The following is an 18,981-nucleotide window of genomic DNA, read 5'->3' as shown; positions in this document are numbered from 1 at the left end:
TGGAAAGTGATGTATTTGCTTTCCTTCTATCTCAATACATACATGTACACACATATACAATATACTGATCGCTTTTGTAGATTGTAGAGCTGAAAAACTGGTTTGCAGTCTAGCTGAAGACCAGTTGCTAGAAATATGATTTTGCCTGTTATGCTACAACATGGCAGTGCTGCCAAAGAGTTTTTCTTTCTCTCTGCATAGGACTAAAAGCATCATTACTGTTACTATTGGAAGTTTAGCCATGCCTGGTTTCCATGTGAAACCAGGAGAGATGCAACAGCTATGCTCAAACTTCTTTCCCTTCCCCTACCCCTCTAGATATTTAACATCTTGTTTCAATTTCTGGGAGTTTGTGTATGTATTTTCTGGAAGTGATCTTCCTTCACTCTTCTCTACCCCCAGGATTAGTAATACTTTGCCAGAATCACTACTATTCAGAGGGTAAGCTTTCAGATGCAAAGTTGTCTCCATAGTCCACCATTTGGGTTTTGATAGTCGCTTGCCACCATGATCAGCATATACAGTATACACTCAGAATGTCTATGAAGCTTTCCAATGCAACAGTTTACATATTTGACAATGAGTCTTCCCTTACCACCATCCCGGGTAGCAGAAAATTATTGGTGGAGAAATGATATTAAGTCAGTTCCATGAAGCTCAGGAAGCAGAATATTCAGCTGTTGGCCAACCTGGATATAACAACAAACCCTGATTGGCTGGCAATTTTTGCAACCTCTAAACTAGCAAAAGCTCAGGAAACCTAAAGACAATTTAAAAATGTTCTAATTTTAACATGCTTGAAAAAGCTGGTTGTCTGGAAAGCCTCTAAATATACCTTCTTTAACATTGCCATAAGCTGATTTGATTGTAGCGGGCAAGCATGCCATTAGTGTAATACTATTCCAAGCCAAGGGATTATCCACGTGTACTGCATGAATTTCCTGTTGGGACTGATTTCAGTGGTGAGAATTTAACTGGATTGAGCAACTGTTAAATGGAATTTACAGCAGAAAGTTTCTCTTGCTGTTTATCCCCTTGCCTACAGCATTATTTTACATGACTGCTATTTTATTTCCTTGTCCAAAACATTTCCTTACTCAGCATTCCCGTGAGAAACTTCAGATATTTATGCATTGCCTGTAATACACCAATCAGCAAATGGGCACCAACTGCAACCTTCCAGGGACAGTATTCCAAAGAATACAATAGATTAGTTTGATCTCAAATTATAAAGGAATACACTATGATCACTAGATCAAAATGTATTATCCAAAATCTTTTGATAAGGGATAGTAAAGTACATTAAAACTGGCATTGATTCTGGCAACCTTGATACTGCAATTACTTCTGTATCAATTTTTGATTTGATCTCTCAAGGGAGGAGCTAGAAGTGGAATTTACATTTCTACTTACCTTAATATCTGCCCTCTGGCATAGCAACCACCCTGAGGTTCGAACAGCTCTGACCTTACTATCCTTTAAAAGGGCCTTAAAAACCTGGCTTTTGCCCCAGACTTGGGATAGGTTGGGGTAGGTATCCACCTGATCTATGTGGATTAGTTTATAGTATATGTCTGATCCTCTGGTATGATAATCTTTTAATCATTTTTTCTGGTTTAATGTATGTGGCTCTGTTTCTTAATTTGTGAGCCACCCAGAGTTGCTGTTGAGTTGGGTGGCCTTAGAAATCTAAATAATAAAGTGTATGCTGTACTCTGAGAAGACTAACTCTTCATTTTGTTTAGTATGTGAATCTGATCTAAAATCAGTAGCAAACAATCCAATTATCTTCCAACTTTCTGGATTACTTCCCCCCCCCCACACACACTCTTGTCTGTTACATAGCACCTCACTGAACTAAATGTATTATTTCCAAATCAGATGTTAAAGGTCATATCAAGGAAACTTGTAATTTTGCATGATGACAGTATCTCTGGACTTGTTTTGACAATAATATTATTTATTATTGCTCTTGCACAAGCAAAAAGCTGGAGAACATCCTGTACTCTTGATCAATAAAACATGCAACTTGTTTGGGTGAAATATGCATCTTTGCATAAAGTAAGGTGCCAGATATTTTTAGGCAAAAGAAATGGCTTTCCAATATGCATATGGCCTCACTGTAAGTAAAATCAAATATTCAATTCAATGTAAAAGCTTTTCTGAACTACCTGAACAATAGATCAGACCCTATTTGTGTTGTCCTTAGAAAATATTAACACAGAGAAAAAGACAGAATTATTTGGCGTATTTAATTAGCTTACTGACATCAGCAACATTCTCTCTAGACAAGAATTGCATACTACAGGTCATGAGAATACCTGGCATTATGGGGCACTTGCAAGCCATAATGCCCAGATTTCTAGCTAAGAACAAAACAGCTAGCCTCTAGCTCAGTGTTTTTCAACCTTGGCAATTTTAAGATATGCGGACTTCAACTCCCAGAATTCCCCAGCCAGCATGCTTGGGTTGAAGCAAAGTTGAAAAACACTGCTCTAGCTCTTCTAGAAGATAAGAGGCAAGATATGTATTTGCTATTTTGTCCCTTTAAGAATAAAACCCCATGCCTCATTCTCAGTGTTTTCACCATTTCTAAATGCTCCCAGCAATGACTGACATGATGCATATTTGCCTGGAAAAGGATGGTTTGGTTAAAAATAATATTCCCTGATGTGAAGCGATTCCAGCCTTTAAAAACAACAACTCAAAAATTGAAGGTTTTGGTGCAATTGATTGGGTGGTAACATATCTGTCCAAAAACAAACAGAAGCCAAACCTCATATAATAGGTATTGCCTGAGGCAGTTTGGCATGTGTTGCTCAGAAATTAGTGTAGCGTTGTGAAATATCCAAGCTCTTATGTATTACCTATACAGCAGAGCCTAGGAATAAGTAGCAAGATACACTGATTGGCATTACATAGATAATGGGAACCAAGGATATTATTTCTTGATTTATTACATTTATTCCCTCTTTTTCCCTCCAAAATGGTGATCATGGCTAGCAATTCTGTGAGCTGCCTTTTGACTGAACAGGAACACGCTCTGTCTAATTTAGTTAAGCATCATTCATTGTTTGTCATCAAATCCATGACTGATATCAAACACTGTTTTTTAAGATTTAATAGTTTCCTTGAATTTCCATTCTTGAAATATACTGGACTCCATTTAACCTACTAACTCCTCCCTCCTTCCTTCCCCCAATACAAATGGTATTCCCCATAGACCATAAAATGTTCAGTAGTGTGTGCAAGACAGAAAGGATGTAGCTAACTGGTAGAGCCCCTGCTTTGCATGGAGAAAGTCCAAGTTGAATCCCTGGTTCTTCGACACAGAATGGGTAAGACTTGAATCTGAAAACCATGAAGAGTTGCTGCCAGTCTATGTGAACAATACTGAGCTAGACCATATTCCCTTTCTACAATATGGAAAATAACTCAAAGAAGTTACCAGAAATATCCAGTATACTGTTAATACCACTGGATTGAACTTCTGTCAAGGAATATGAGACTAAGCTGCAATGCATGCATATAAGAAAAGTGGGGGGAAATGTGGCAGCATGTGCTGTGCACACAAATTGCAAACATATTCTACATTGTGGCATTCCCCTTCCCCTGGGAACAATTCCTGCAGACTCCCACACTTAGAACTCCTTGGTTTCAGTCCTCTCTTCTCTGCACCTTCAGCAAAACATCCAGAAGGATGGAAAAGCAATATAACAGAACTCTTTCTTTACTTCTAGAAGAGTAAAGAGACTAGGAAAGGCAATTTAAGGATAATGTTTTAGGAGAAAACAAGTGTTGTGTTCATCTAGCCTTCTTCTGATCTCTGGAGAAGCAGAAGACTTTGTCCTCTAGTGCTGCCAACCTGTCTGTGTTTGCCAGATTTACACTCATACTTAGGAATAAAGCAACAGAATAAACTGTGGTTTCCATGGCCACTTGGCTGTTTATTGTCTTTTTGGATCAATATGACAATATTAAAGGCTTGCCAATCTGCCACCCAAATAAGCAGCAGATGTCTCGATTGACATAAACTGCTCTGCATGAGTGTTCATTTTTGACATGGCATGATGAAAGGCATAGCCTGAAATCTCAGTCAAGTGACACAAAAGTTTCAAAACTGTGTACCCTACAGATTGTAGAGTTCTGTTGGGATCACAATAATACTTTTTTAGATTTATGACCGGTGTAAAACATTTCTAGCTTGCTTAAGTGTGGAGCAGCTTGCTTAAGTGTGGAGCAAGTGTAGTTGTAGGGTGTTGAAACTTATTGGTCTCTCCCAGCAATTTATGGACTACTACTTCTAGCTATTTTTTTTACTGTTCATGTTACTCTGTATATATTGTTTCAACGATGATCTAAACAAAACTGAAATGTGCAATGAGCTGGGTATTAGCAAACCTTCACGGGGAGATGAATTGTAGGCGACCATGAACATCTCTGTTTTACAGATGGAAAAAAACCCCAAATTCCTCTGTATGCATGCAGATATACACACTGATTTTTCCATCGTTTCTTGTATGTCTGAGGTTGCATGGCAGAAAGTAAGCATAGTATATTGTGTTGGAAAGCTAGTATTCACTGATCTTTAGATGTCATTTTCTCCATTATTTCACAGGTTAGGTTATAAAAGAGCATTCTGAAACTAGTCACTGAAATATCATATTTGCACTTGACAGCACCTTGTAGAAGGTCACTATGACTGTGCGCTACGAAAAGCACATCCATCTGATCAAAGCTCAACTGCCAGGAACCAAATGCTACTGTGACTAATGTGGGCCTATTAACAGCTTCAAGTAAAACACTTTTCTCATGTTTTCTTCTGCTACCCCTTTGATCATACCTACATATTGTGAATCTATTGAATGTGTTGTTGAAAATTGTTACGATTTCATATCAGGAGAATCTGTCAAAAGATCTATTATGTGAAATAGCAGATAGAAGGTGCCTTATTCAAATGATGATAACTACAAGGCAGTTCTCACAGAAAAATAATCAAAGTGCATGAGAGAGAACAAATAGCATTCATTATACATAACTTCCACAAAATTCCATGCATAAGGTCATCTGTATGTTTGTTGAGAAACTGAACAACTGTAATAGATAAGCTTTAGAATTGTTGTCTCACGCTACCTCTTCCCAACCTGATTAGGGATTAGTGGAAATGAACTTCAACATATTGGCTTCACTTCAAAATTCAGAAAAATGAACAGGTTCAGAGGAGGGTAACATGGATGGCCAGAGATTTAGGAACAAAGTCCAAGGAAGAGACGATAAAGGAGTTGGTTGTGTTTAAACCTGGGAAAAGAAGAGTGAATGGGAATATGATAGTGCTCTTCAAATATTTGAAAGGATGTCACACAGGAGGTCAAGACTTGTCTCTCATTCCGAAGTGCAGACATGGAATAATGGATTTAAGTAACAGAAAGGCAGATTCTGATTGTTTTTCTAACAGTACAAGCAGTTCAACATTGGAGTTATTTATCCAGGAAGGTGGTAGACTCTGCTTCATTGGATGTGTTCAAGTGGAAACCACGCAGCCAGCTTCTGGAATGCTTTAATTTGAATTCCTGCACTGAGCAGGTACTTGGCCTTGGTGCCTAAATGACCCAAATGGCAGACTAATTTAGATTAAGGCTTTGGTTCTCCCAGACACAAATGGAAGCTTGTGGTTAAGGAAAAGTAAATTCCTGGGATTTTCTAATTAGCTGTTCCCACTAATGTGAAGCAGGGATCCAAAATCATTGTTCTGCACCTCAACAGTATGACAGGATTGCACTTCCCAATGTGAAGAAACTCTGCCACTGAAAGGTCAAAAGAAGTTACAGGTAGTCCTCGGGTTACCACCATTCATTCAGCGACTGTTCAGACTTACAATGGTGCTGAATGAGGAGGACTTACAACGGGTCCTCAGAGTTCTTGCCTTTCCAGTGTCCCCAAGGCATGTGATCACAATTTCTGACATTCCCTGCTGGCTTCTCACAAGCAAAGTCAATGGAGAAGCCGGCAGGACGTCGGAAGTCGTGATCACATGAGGCCCTTGCTTAACAACCTGCACGGTCCTCGTTTAATGATGGCAACCAGGACTAATGGAACTGCTGTCATGTGATGCTGCGCTTTATAATCCTGTCACTTAGCAATGGAGTTCCTGGTCCCAATTGCCATCATAACCAGAGGACAACCTGTATAGAAGACAGGTGCTGTGCAAGCAAAGGCTGTGGTCTTCCTGATGACCCGCTGCATGTGGTTGTTATTGACATTGTGTATTGTCCAAGGGTGCCATATCTGAGGGGGTGCCATCCACTTAGTAGACTGTCTCCAAAATGAAGGGAATCATTGGCTCTTCTCTTTCTGGGTAAAATAACAAAAAGGGAGTGATCCGCCAGCAGAAGAGAGAACATTTGGATGGCTCAGCTAACAGGCAAGGATGTCTTGTCCCTGAGGAGGCTGGATTGCTTGCTGAGGAGGACAGACTCAGTGGCATGTACACCCCCTCCCCACTTCCTCCATTCCTTTTTCTAATTCGCACAAAGGTACCTTATGGGCTAATGGCAGCCTTCTGTGCTTGTCTCCTCATCCCAGAGAAAATGTTGGCTCAAGTGAGAGGGAAGGTTTTAAAAACCATTAGAAAGGGATGCGAGAGGCAGAAAAGTCTATTCTCAGTTCCACCTGTTGGTATTGGGTGACAGGATCAAGCCTCTTCCGCATCTAAAAGCATGTAATGCAGTAAAGCCATACAACTTGCATAAGTCTTGGGACCGCTCCAAAGGCAACCTGAGAAGGCAGCTTGTCCTGTTTCATCTTGAGCTGTGCGGCAGGTGATCTGCCATTGGTGGGAATTTCTACTCCGTCTAATCCTGCCTGCTGAGTTTTTCTCCTTCCTCCACATAAACAAGGTGCTAGGGCATCTTGCTACCATCCCTCCCATCCTCCCTAGTTACTCTGTGAATTGGCTTTGCCACTTCCCCCTGCACACTGGCTGGTTGGAGGGCTTTTCCCCATTTGTCTTGCCTGACCATGAATCACAAATACAATCAAGAACAAGGGTATGGGCAGAGGCACCAATTCTCTCGTTTTGTTTTGTTGCATTTTATTTTTGGCTAGCCAGGAAACTCCAGTTGGTGCACAATGAGGATACTCCTGTGGTGGTGCAAAACACCTACCCTGGGTTTGAAGCTGCACTGAGGCTGGGCAGCTTTTGCTACAGCAGCAATGGTGATGTGCAGTACTGAAAAGCTACACTGGTTAATGTGAACAAGGAAAACCCTACCCCACACAATTTCTTGGCTCCTCAGCTGGGGCTGCATGTACATTGCTCTGGTAAGATCATTGGTGATAGCGCTGCTAGATGCTGAAGTGAAGTAGAAGCAGGGGTCAAGTGTTTCTACCAGCTTCCCCCTCATCTGCAGCTCTCCATTAATGTCTGGATCCTTCACTGGGATAAAGGAGTTTATTGCATTAAATTTGTTTACTCAAACAATAGTACATCATTGTAGAAGTCCCAGTTTTCCAGGTAATGCCAAGGTATTTTCATTCTGTATACTTGATGACCGGAATAGATTTACTTAATGATGAGCAATTGGGTGGAATCCTGCAATGATATTCTTTTGATATTTCTGCATTTAAAAGGGATGATTTATGGAAGATGCCCTGAAGAGTCAAGTGCTCTTCCCTTGGTTAGAGCTGCGACTTTAGCGTGCCAAGCTAAAATTACTTAGTCTACCTTGTAAAACAAAATCCTGAAAAAAGGTTGGTGTTGGGAGTTTGCCTCTCCCCCCTTTATTGACATATTAAAAACAACTTTAAATTGCCTTTCTCCACGGACCGCAAGGCAACTAACAGGTCAACAATGAAGTAAAACTTAGCAAGGTGCTAAAGCAACTGCATATGTTATAGAAATCAGAAGATCTCACTGAATTGTAGGGTTCTTCTTGCCTGGACATGAAGCTCCTATAGTTGTACCATAAGTCAAGCCGATTCATATTTATTTAGTTTGCACTCCTCTTAGGCTGGTACTCCAAATACAGCTATTAAATTTTGTACAAAAATGAACAGTGCAATCTTACACATGCTTGTCTATTATGAGGAAACTCCAACTGAGTTTAGGGAGTCTCATTCTCATAAGTGTATATTGAATTGTAGCTTAAACAACTGGCACAATTAAGCACAATTAAGCGGTAAGTTAAAGAATCTCTTTCCCCCTGTTCCATTTTTAAAAGTTGCTCCTGCTGAGGGGCAAAAGTCAATTGAAATCAAGCTGGTGCCCGAAAACATCCAAGTGATTGTTACAAAATTAATACTGAGGGATTTCCGTTAGCACTTTACAGTTACATTCCTAGCTTTGTCCCTTTTCCATTATCTATTGTTTACTGTTCCCCCTAATCCTCTGTCACATTCTGTTTTATCTTGCTTTCCCACCAACATAAAAATTTATGCTTGGGAGTTTTAAGGTACTCAGCATATTAAGTTTCTATTCAGATGGATTGTTTTTCTTTCTTGCCCTTTCATATTTAGAATTCAAGGAATTGCCAAGTTAACATTCTGAAGTCTTCATGATCCTAGCCTCTCCTGGATTTCATTCTAAACCTTTTGAGGGCCACCAGGGACTGCCAAATTCCTATTCAGGAGGCACTTCATTGCAATCGTCAATATAAATCCTACATGTAAAATCATTTCTCCCACAGTGTGGACATAAAGTGGAAAGCTATTATAGGCCAGAATTTTGTTTGAAGAGGTACTTCTTCAGGAAGAAGCTCCACGAAAATGAGTCAGAATAGGCAGTCATTGTATTCCTCAATTGGGGGGGGGGGATATTTTTCTTCCCCACACCTAGTTTTTGAGTGCAAAAAAATGGTTGTTGCATCTCAGATATGGTCATATGAAGGGACTAATGTAGCCCTGATGGGAAAAGTGAGAATTAACAATTGCTTTTCTAAAATCACTCACACATGCCCCTCCAGTATGTTCTATCATACAGCCTTCCTTCATTTCTCCAGAAATGCTCTGCGAACAAGAGAGAAACATCACAACACAAACAACACAAAAGTGCTGAATGTGCACAGGAATGCTTACTTATCACTACAATGGGTGACAACATGTTCTGCTCAACAGAACAGTCAAAAGACCTCAACCCTAGTCAACGAATAGAAAATAACATTGCCAAACTCACTGTATCTTTATATAAATCTGGGGTGCAACCAGGCTTGGAATGTGGTGTGCAGATCTGACCCTAACTCAAAAAGCATGATATTAAGCTAAAAAAGTACAGAAAAAGGTACCCAAATGATCAAGGGGATGAGAACCTCCTGTATGGGAAAAGGTTATACTGCTTGAAGCTTAGTGGTGAGAGATGCAGGACTGATCAAAGGAAACACTTCTGTACACAGAAGTGTACAGAAAACAGAATTTAGTCTGTACTGATGATTGTCAGTATAGACACTTTTAAAAAAGAGAGTAGACAAATTCATAGAGAAAATTATCAATGGCTAGTTTTCATAGTTAAATATTTCTTCCGGCATTGGAGGGAATAAGCTTCTTAATAAACCAGCCATTACTGGGTGTCTATGAAAAGAAAAATGAAACTGCACTACGTCCTGGTGATAGATTTCCCAGAAGCTGGGGGTTGGCTATTGTGGGAACAGGACGCTGGCCTTATCCAGCACTGCTCCTCTTCCCATCTTACTGTACAAAAGATTTTATCCTGCCATTCCTGCAAATGAGAAATTCTGTGTGACAAGAATAGGGCAAATCCATTCTGTCTTATTCTTTTTTTCCTGCAGTCACTAACAGAGGCTGTGAATAAATGAACTGTACTTTGAAAATATATACAGTTGACATTTTCCATATGGAAACATGCTTTTCCCCATGTGAACTTTTTAAGGAGCGTACTGAACAACAAAGGGGATAGTTTAAAAAGACCTCTCCCACCCCCACCCCAAAAAACGCTCCAAAAAACTGTTGGTAGTATATCAAGTTCAACTTCAGTTCTAGCATCTGGATACCAACTAGAATCAGCAGTTAATTATATGTAATGGTAAGATTTGTTTATACTTCCTTCAACTCCAAATGCTTTCTGAGGTGGGAAGGACAACTTGGCAGCAGCGCAGATTTCTTTCTTTTTAAAGCCAGTGTTGAATATTTAAGACAGCTGTTTCTCTTTCCTTTCTCCCATGGTTGGATCCTTTTGTTCTTTGTGCTCCTTTTTTAAGTACTTGCCACTTACACTACTCTTAATAATGTCTTGGCTGATTGATCGATTCATATGTCTCCTAGAGAAGCTGATCTTTGGACACTTTTAAAGGGTGCGAAGGGCCTGCGCTCAGAGACTTCTTTGGGTTATTCCTTGTTAGCAACAGAAACCTCTAGCCTTTGAACAAGTGCACACTCAGCTTTTGATAGGAATTTTACAAAGTCTTGATTTGAATAATGGCTTCAATTTTCCCACCCCCTCCAAATCTGGTTGGTTGGTTGGGTTTGTTTGTTTTTTTTGTTTTTTTTTTAATGTTTAGGCTGATTTCTAGAATACTTGACAAGTACAGACAATTTCTTGGAGCACGTAAGGAAGTGTTTCGGAGTGCTTTTGTTTAGCCCCAAAATATAGCATAGCCCCACAGCATATGCAATGTTGGAATGTTATATTTTGAGAACCCATCAGAGATAGCCCAAAATTTAAATACTAAATCTGGATCTTGATGCTACTTTGTGGCACTTCTAAGCTAGCCAATGATCAGAATGCAGATTTCTAAACAAATATGTTGCTTTTCATAATCCGGATAATGAGATAGATAGATAGATAGATAGATAGATAGATAGATAGATAGATAGATAGATAGCAATGATTTTATGGAAAGTAAAAGTCTCAGTTGCATCAAGGCAGTGGAGTTTAGATAGAAACTGTTACTGTACTTGAGATGAAGAGTGGATAGCAACAGCTAGATTGAGAAAAGCTTAGCAGGATCAGATCAGGTCAGGTCAAGTTGCTACATGAATAGGACACCACCAGGAAATCTAGGGCTGTAGACTAAACCAGACAGTTGAAAAAATACAAAGCAAATTACTTCCATACTATTGGCAAGAAAACTAAATATGTATGTCTATATAGTCACCAGGAGCTGAGTTCGAATCAAGAAAGTCTCTACCATTACCCATTTGCCTAGGCTTTTCTAATAGAGCTGACCATGTCTTAAAAACAGTAAGAACAGAAAGATGTACCAATGACTATTGACAAATATGTTATCAAAGGAAAGTATTCATGTAACCCTTATTTTTTTTCCCTTTCATATTCTTGGCTTTGAAAGCAATTTTGAGAACCAATCAAGATGCAAAGAAAATGCACAAAGGTACTGCTTTACTTCAAGATAAGTCTCTTGAATTACTGCAGTTTTAAGTTGTGGGTGGGTGGGTGTGTTTATTAAGAGATATTCAGATGAAATAGCTGGTATTCTGGATTTTGTTTTTCTGCTCTCTGAATCATAGAACTTACTTTGATTACAATGTCAGCTGAGGAATTGCAGTACAGCTGCAATTTCTAAAACTTTCTCCTTGTTTCATCTTGCTTTCCATCGTCTGCTGATCTCTTTGTAAACTGCCAGTCTTGAGTCTACACAAAATTATCCATCAGTTTGTGTATCAAGGAGGCTAAGCTGTGTATTGTAGATTTTGAAGGAAAACATTTTAAAATTCTACTGACAACGATGAAGCATTTTAAGCCCTTTCCTTTCCTTTCCTTTCCTTTCCTTTCCTTTCCTTTCCTTTCCTTTCCTTTCCTTTCCTTTCCTTTCCTTTCCTTTCCTTTCCTTTCCTTTCCTTTCCTTTCCTTTCCTTTCCTTTCTTTTTTCCTCTCCCTGCCTTCGATTCAGTTCTGACTCCTGGTAACCTCATGGACAAATCCATACAGTTGTCTTATTTCATTTTTTAAAATTTTATTTAATTAATTATTTTATAGAAGACCGTTCATTTTCAAACAAATATGCATAAAATAAAAATGAACCACTGACCACTCAAAGAAAAAAGAAAAAAAAATACAACACAACAAATAAAAACATAGAAAAAGCAAAAAGCCTTTTTTGGTGCATTTTGAGATGCACCCCAAAAAAAAAAAAAAAAAAAGTAGGACACTTTATATGATATTTTACATATAACATTTAGGGAGACAATGAAAATTCTGACTTTGCCTAGCCATCCCCCTAGTTACTGACCAACCCAGAAGTGTGACTTTGGTTGCAGATGAAAGGAGGGGAGTTGGGGGAGGGACAAAGAACATAACTAGTGCCCTGCTGGATTCAACCCCTGGCCCAGCTAGTCCAGCTGTCTGTCCTCACAGTGGCCAACCAACTGCACGAGGAAGCCCACTCAGTGAGCCAGCCAAGCTGGTAGCCAGCACCACATCTCACCACATCTTCCAAAGTTTAATTACACGTTACGTAAAAATAAATTCCTTTTGCCTGTTCTGATTCTTCCAGGGTTCAATTTGTCCCCTTGTCCCCTTTATCCACACAGTGCATCATTTTGTACATATCAATAACATCCCCTCTCATTTGCTTCCTTTCTACACTAAAAAGCCCCAAATGTTGCAATCTTTCCTCATAGGGAAGTTGCCTCAGCCCTTTTGATCATGTTAATTACCCTCTTCTGAACTTTCTCTACCTCCACTATAACCTTTAAGGCCTTGCTTAAACTCTGTGGACTGGATGGGCAGATCGCTGGGCTGAATTAGGCCCATGGGCTGAAGGATACCCATTTCTACTCTAGCACTGTCATTAATAACAAGGATGTTTTTAGCATTACATAGAAATGTTGATAGTATTCTGGAGGAGAGGCATTTATGAGTAGGATTGGTAAAATGGTTGTTTTGTGGCTGGCAGTGCATGCTATGTCAGCTATTTTGGGTACAGGCAAGTCTCCCAGGACAGCCATCTTGTGTGAACGCCTATAACATGCTCTGAAAATTCCATCAGCCCATCTCAATATGACCTGCTTCTAATTATGTTTATAGTGTAGGGTCCTTTGTGCATGGTGATAATGGCATCTCTTCTACTCCTAGTCTAGTATCAAATATATAATTCTGTGCCACCTTTTAGCATTCAGTATGGCAGGTGACAGAAGCAGAGACATGAAATTAGATGCTCTCCAACACTGTTGATTAGAGTGAATGGCATCTCAGTTAATGTACTAATGTGAAATAAAATGTGTATGACACATGGGGAAAAAAGAAATAAAATACAGATGTACATATCCTCGATACATAATTGATTTCAAGTGAAGTAGACACCATATGATGCAGACATATACAAGCAGCCCATGGACAAAGATGATATTGTTTTCAAAACAGTCTCTTTGGAAAGAGGTAAAAACTTACTCTTAAAAGTTGATAGCTGCCAATCTGGAAGAGCCAACATGTTAATTTATTATTGATTTATACTCATTGTTCCATTTTTTTTCCTTTTGGCAGTACAAAAATGTCTGTGGCAAGTTTGAAATCTGCAGGTGTATACAAGAAAATATGGCTTGAATTACCAGGGCAGCTATAGGCAGGTGCTAGTTTTCAGAAGTAAGAAGATGGACAGGGATTGTTTTAGATAAATAGAAGAAATCCAGTACAGGAGCAATTAGAAGGAAAGAGAAGGAAGGGAAGTGAACCAAAGGATTGTGGATGCACAGATCCAGGGCAACATCCAAATATCATAATATTTAAAGCTTAGCTCCTGTGTACAAAGTTTTGTCTGTGAATTAAGGCATGAGGATTGGGATCTCTGTTGATGTCCTTGTAGATTTAATCGTACTATAAACATGAAAAAGAAAAGCACATATCATTAGAAATGAAGACATGGCAATGATGCAAGTCTTTAATTAGAGGCCAATGCTATCTCCCAGCAAGTGATTTCCCAGTGGACTTAAGGAAATGTGTAATGAATAGTAAGTCCCATTTTGCAGGCATCCATCCTTGGACAAACACAACAGTGTGGATGTCTGGATGATTGTATAAAAGCTGTCTGGAAGACCAGGCAGAGCAATTAAATCCTCTTGCCTATATGAACCCACATTACAGGTCAAACAAATCTAATTTTTATTGTTCCTTAAGGAGATGATGTCTATGTGGAAGACAAAGAAGGGATATAACAAAGAACTTTAATGAAAAATAAATGTTCACAAAAATGCCACAGCAACTAAGATAAATTGTATTATAGCAGGAGTTCAAAAGTAATTGATGACTTATGTGGTAATGCTTTGGTAGCCAGGCTGATCTATGATAGATCTCAACTGAACTGGAGGGACCTTTCAAGGAGAAAAACAATGTTAACTTTTAACCTGAATAAAAGAGAAAAAAACATTTCAAGAGATATATGGCAAACTTGCCACTGCCTATTATATGAGCATGTTCTGCAAAGCAAATATTAAAATGATTATACAAAGAAAGAGCAGAAGAGTTTTTTATAGGATTAGCATACATCAGAGGAGAACAGTGCAGCTAGCAAACCATGTACACATCCACAGTATGGAAATCCTTTTCAAAGTTCCTAATAATTATACCACAGCACAATCCTGATTGTAACTGGTGCTTTGTGCTGCAACAGTTAATAGAACTATCACATTTATGGACTCTTTCTCCATTCCTCAACATGTCAGGTCTCTGGCCTTCAAAGGCTACTGCTGCTAGTGAAGCAATATGATTAAGTGAACCTTTTAGGACAGATTTATGCAAAGAATTTCTCCTCCAGTAAGTGTCACATCAAGTCTAACTCAGTAAGGGAGAATATTTCAAAGATGCCACCTCTTATTTAGACCCACTAAATTAGATGAGATTAGTGGTCAAATAGGCAGCAGGCCAAATTGGAGCAATATTGATTTATCCTACATTTGATGTTGGCTTTCTTTTTACTTTTAAAACAGGAAAACAAGGAACTTTCATTCTCCATGCAAAATTTTAGTAGCAGGGAGGTGACATAACTCTGTTGATCTTCCTAGGAAGACTACCTAGAAAAGCTAAAAGAGCACTGATCAGAAAGCATACAAGCTAGCTGACCCTGTATGGTATCCAGCATGGAATACATATTGATTCTAAAAGTCTCTAGGTTCAGAGTCAACAAGTTTTGCAAAATCAGATGGACTGTATGCCATTAGGTTGTGTATTTGTGCAGCTCCTCACAATTGGTGGTCCAGGTAATAAACACATTTATCTCTTTCTTTTCTATAATAGATGGGAGCAAAGGCAGACTGATACATTGAGCAGTTATGTACACAAAGGTGCTAAAATGTCTGCACATTAAATAGCACTGAGTAATATTTGAGCGTTGAGATATTCTCCAAATTGGTTTTCAACTGATAAAGCTTCAAGTTCACTTAAGAATTCAGGAAAATGAAGAATGGATATTTCAGTTAGGAGTGAGAATCCTGTCTCCTAAGACTACTGTACGTGTGGACCCAATTACCCTTTTCTGCTGTCTTCAAAGCCCCCTCCAACCACTCTGTGAAAATCAGCATTTTGAGACAGAAAACATACAAAACCATAGCCCAAAGTTGGGTGATACCTTTATCGGGAGCAAACAAAATAACACAAAAGGATGTGCAAGCTTGATGGTCTTCAGAATCCTCCATCAGGCAAGATGTGTTACCATGATATATGAACCCAGTGAATTATAACAGTGCTAACTTAGTGGTTGTTTCTGACATGCTGTTAGCCATGATTGTATGGTCTGGTATGTGTGAACTCAGTCATGGCTTTTTTAAATGAACCATAATTGGCTGGATTCACACATACCAGCCCATACAATCATGGCTAACAGTAGCATAATTACTGGGTTCACAGAAATGTACTAAGCCCACAAACAAGGAAACCATACAATAGCATAGTGTGTTTTATGAACCTAGTCAGAATAAGGTTTGTTGTTGTTGTTGTTTAGTCGTTAAGTCGTGTCCGACTCTTCGTGACCCCATGAACCATATTGCGCCAGGCCTTCCTGTCCTTCACTGCCTCCCTGAGTTTGCTCAGTTTCATGCTCATTGCTTCAGTGATGCTATCTAACCATCTCATCCTCTGCCGTCCTCTTCTCCTTTTGCCTTCAATCTTTCCCAGCATCAGGGTCTTCTCCAAAGAGATCTCTCTTCGCATTAGGTGACCAAAATATCTGAGCTTGAGCTTCATTATCGATCCTTCCAATGAACAATCAGGGTTGATTTCCTTTAAGATTGACTGGTTTGACCTCCTAGCAGTCCAGGGGACTCTCAAGAGTCTTCTCCAGCACCACAGTTCAAAGGCATCAATTCTTCCGTGCTCGGCCTTTTTTATGGTCCAGCTCTCACAGCCATACATTACTACTGGAAAAACCATAGCTTTGACAATGCGGATCTTTGTCGGCAAGGTGACGTCTCTGCTTTTTAATATGCTATCTAGGCTTGCCATAGCTTTCCTCCCAAGGAGCAAGCGTCTTTTAATTTCATGGCTGCAGTCTCCGTCTGCGGTGATCTTGGAGCCCAAATAAATGAAGTCTGTTACTGCTTCCATTTCTACCCCTTCTATTTGCCAGGAATTGATGGGTCCAGATGCCATGATCTTAGTTTTTTTAATGTTGAGTTTCAAGCCAGCTTTTGCACTCTCCTCTTTCACCCTCATCAAGAGGCTCTTTAGTTCTTCTTCACTTTCTGCCATTAGGGTGGTATCGTCCGCATATCTGAGGTTGTTGATGATTCTCCCTGCAATCTTAATTCCGGCTTGTGATTCTTCCAGCCTGGCATTTCTCATGATGTACTCTGCATATAGGTTAAATAAGCAGGGTGACAGTATACAGCCTTGTCGTACACCTTTCCCTATTTTGAACCAATCGGTTGTTCCATGACTGGTTCTAACTGTTGCTTCTTGTCCCACATACAGATTTCTCAGGAGACAGGTAAGGTGGTCTGGTATTCCCATCTCTTTAAGAATTTGCCACAGTTTGTTGTGATCCACACAATCAAAGGCTTTTGCATAGTCAATGAAGAATAAGGTTTAGCATCCTGCCAATTACTTTTCATTCAACAGCTGTTAAATAAGCCTAGATTGATGCAACTGTGAACCTAGTTAAATATAGCTTTTTTTTTTTTTTAATGGAGTACTTCCTACATTCAATTAAAAATACAGTAGTTTATTTGTAGGCTGCTCTTCCCCCTTCCCCCTAAATGGAAATATGTTCACTGTTACTTGGCTTGGGGGTGCCAGTTAAGGGGAGAGCATGGATCCTGCAGCCTTCTGCTTGGTATCTCGAGGAAGTAAAGGCAGATCTTCGCTGGCAAGAAAAAGAGAATCGATAAAACTTTTGTTTAAAAACAGAGAATGGGAGAGAGATCTTCATAGTTTTATTGCGCCCTTCCATCCTCCGGCATTTTGCAAATAGTAAGAACAGTGGGTAGGAACGGGGCGGCGGCAGGGAAAGCAGCCTTTTAGGCAAGGAGCGCTCTGTTCTCCGCACCGGGGGAGACTTGCAGCCAAGGGTGGCTCTCAGTCAATAGACCAATCAGAAAAAGCATTACAAATGCCCTTCTGCCAAGGGAAGAAAATGAGTGCGGCTTTTTTCCGGTAACGGCGACTCCCGACAGAGAAGGCCGGAAATTGCTCTGTCAGGGGCCCGGGGGTTGCTCCAGCGCGTGCTGTTCACTGCTTGACCACTGCTTGCTAAGATCGTGTTTCACTTTCGGGCAAGTAAGTGGCTTTCGCTTTCCAACGCAAATAATAATTAGGTTGTGTACCAGAGCGTTCTGTTTCAGGAAATCCTCCTCTTGCTGTGCCGTGCCTTCCTGTAGAGGAAAAACACGCCAGGTCTACCCCCGCCTCACCCAGCCGGCCTCCATTTCTGCCCGCGCGCTCTGGGGCCGGCCCTGGAGGAAGGAGCGGGGCCGTCCTCCTTCCTCTCTGCCTGCGTTTGGGGTGGTTTTCTTTGGCTTGGGTTCCCCCGAGTGTATGCCCGGGGAAAAAAGGAGAGCTGCTGCTGCTTCTCTGCTCACAGGGGGAGAGCATAGCTATTGCATTCCGGAAATAATAGTTTTTAATTGGACACGTGATGACCGAGCCTGGGAAAGTGAGAGAGGTGGAAAAAGAGTCGGTAAAGCCAACCGTCTCGGGGTTAACCAAGGAGAGCCAGTTCCCTTACAGCTTCCTGAAAAAAAGTAATAACCAGATCAGTAGCAGAAATTAAAGTCCTTCTGATGGGCATTTTATTTGCTTAATTTCTTAGATTGCTTCCTTGCTTTTCCTGCAGGAGCTCAAGCTAGCGTGGGAATGACTTGCTTCCAGTTTTGTCTCCACAACACACAACTCTGTAGGGCAGGTTGCACTGAGAGTGACTGGGCGCAAAACCACGCAATGGGTTTCCAAGGCTGAGAATCTGCTTGATCTGGGGTCTCCCCAAGTCTGGTTCTCCCTTTCACCACTAGACTACGCCTGCTCTTCAAGGCAGCATCTAAGAATGATCTATCCTAGTGTTCCTCAACCCTGATAGCTTTCAGATGTGTGGACTTCAACTCCCAGAATTCCCCAGCCAGCCTTGCTGGCTGGGGAATTCTGGAAATTGAAGTCCACACATCTGAAAGCTGCCACGGTTGAGAAGCACTGATCTATCCTATAAGAATAAGAAGGAAGGAAGAGAGCTTACTTGCCGGGTTCACGCATAGTTACCCTTGCTCAACCACGTTTTACTTAGTCAACTCAATTTTATGGGCTCGCATGATACTCAGAACCATAATCTAATTTCACTGGTTAGGTTCACAGAACACGATCGGTGAAATTGTGGTTGGCCCATTTGTGGTTCGGTATGTTGTGAGAATGCAACTAGTGTGTTGTCTGGAGCAACTCCAAACTATCTATGGTGTCAAAGTATTGCAAAATTCTTCCTCATAAAAGATCTTTATATAGATATGAAATGCAATCTATGTGTGGTTAATCTATTGGCTTGATTCTTGATATTTTATGGATATAGGCTATAATATCAGTATAGTATTGCAGTAATATTGAAA

General features: G+C 40.2%; 1 protein-coding gene across 11 annotated transcripts in view; it reads left to right on the top strand.

Moving 5' to 3' along the window:
• FGGY (FGGY carbohydrate kinase domain containing) overlaps positions 1-18,981 on the top strand; it is a 304,303-nt gene that overhangs the window by 104,705 nt on the left and 180,617 nt on the right. The window contains exon 1 of one of the 11 annotated variants that reach the window (XM_088153190.1): positions 17,536-17,671. The exons of the other annotated variants lie outside the window; for them this stretch is intronic. The gene's annotated coding sequence lies outside the window, so the exon portion shown is untranslated. Of the gene's footprint in view, positions 1-17,535; positions 17,672-18,981 lie in introns of those variants that run through there. 11 annotated transcript variants of the gene reach the window in all.

The sequence above is a fragment of the Python bivittatus genome, unplaced genomic scaffold (genome assembly GCF_059951505.1).
Source record: "Python bivittatus isolate LINGU-HERP-01145 unplaced genomic scaffold, Pbiv_v1 ctg000700_np1212, whole genome shotgun sequence".
Taxonomy (NCBI): domain Eukaryota; kingdom Metazoa; phylum Chordata; class Lepidosauria; order Squamata; family Pythonidae; genus Python; species Python bivittatus.
Note: the sequence above shows the minus strand (reverse complement) of the source record. Positions and strands in the feature narration are given on the sequence as shown.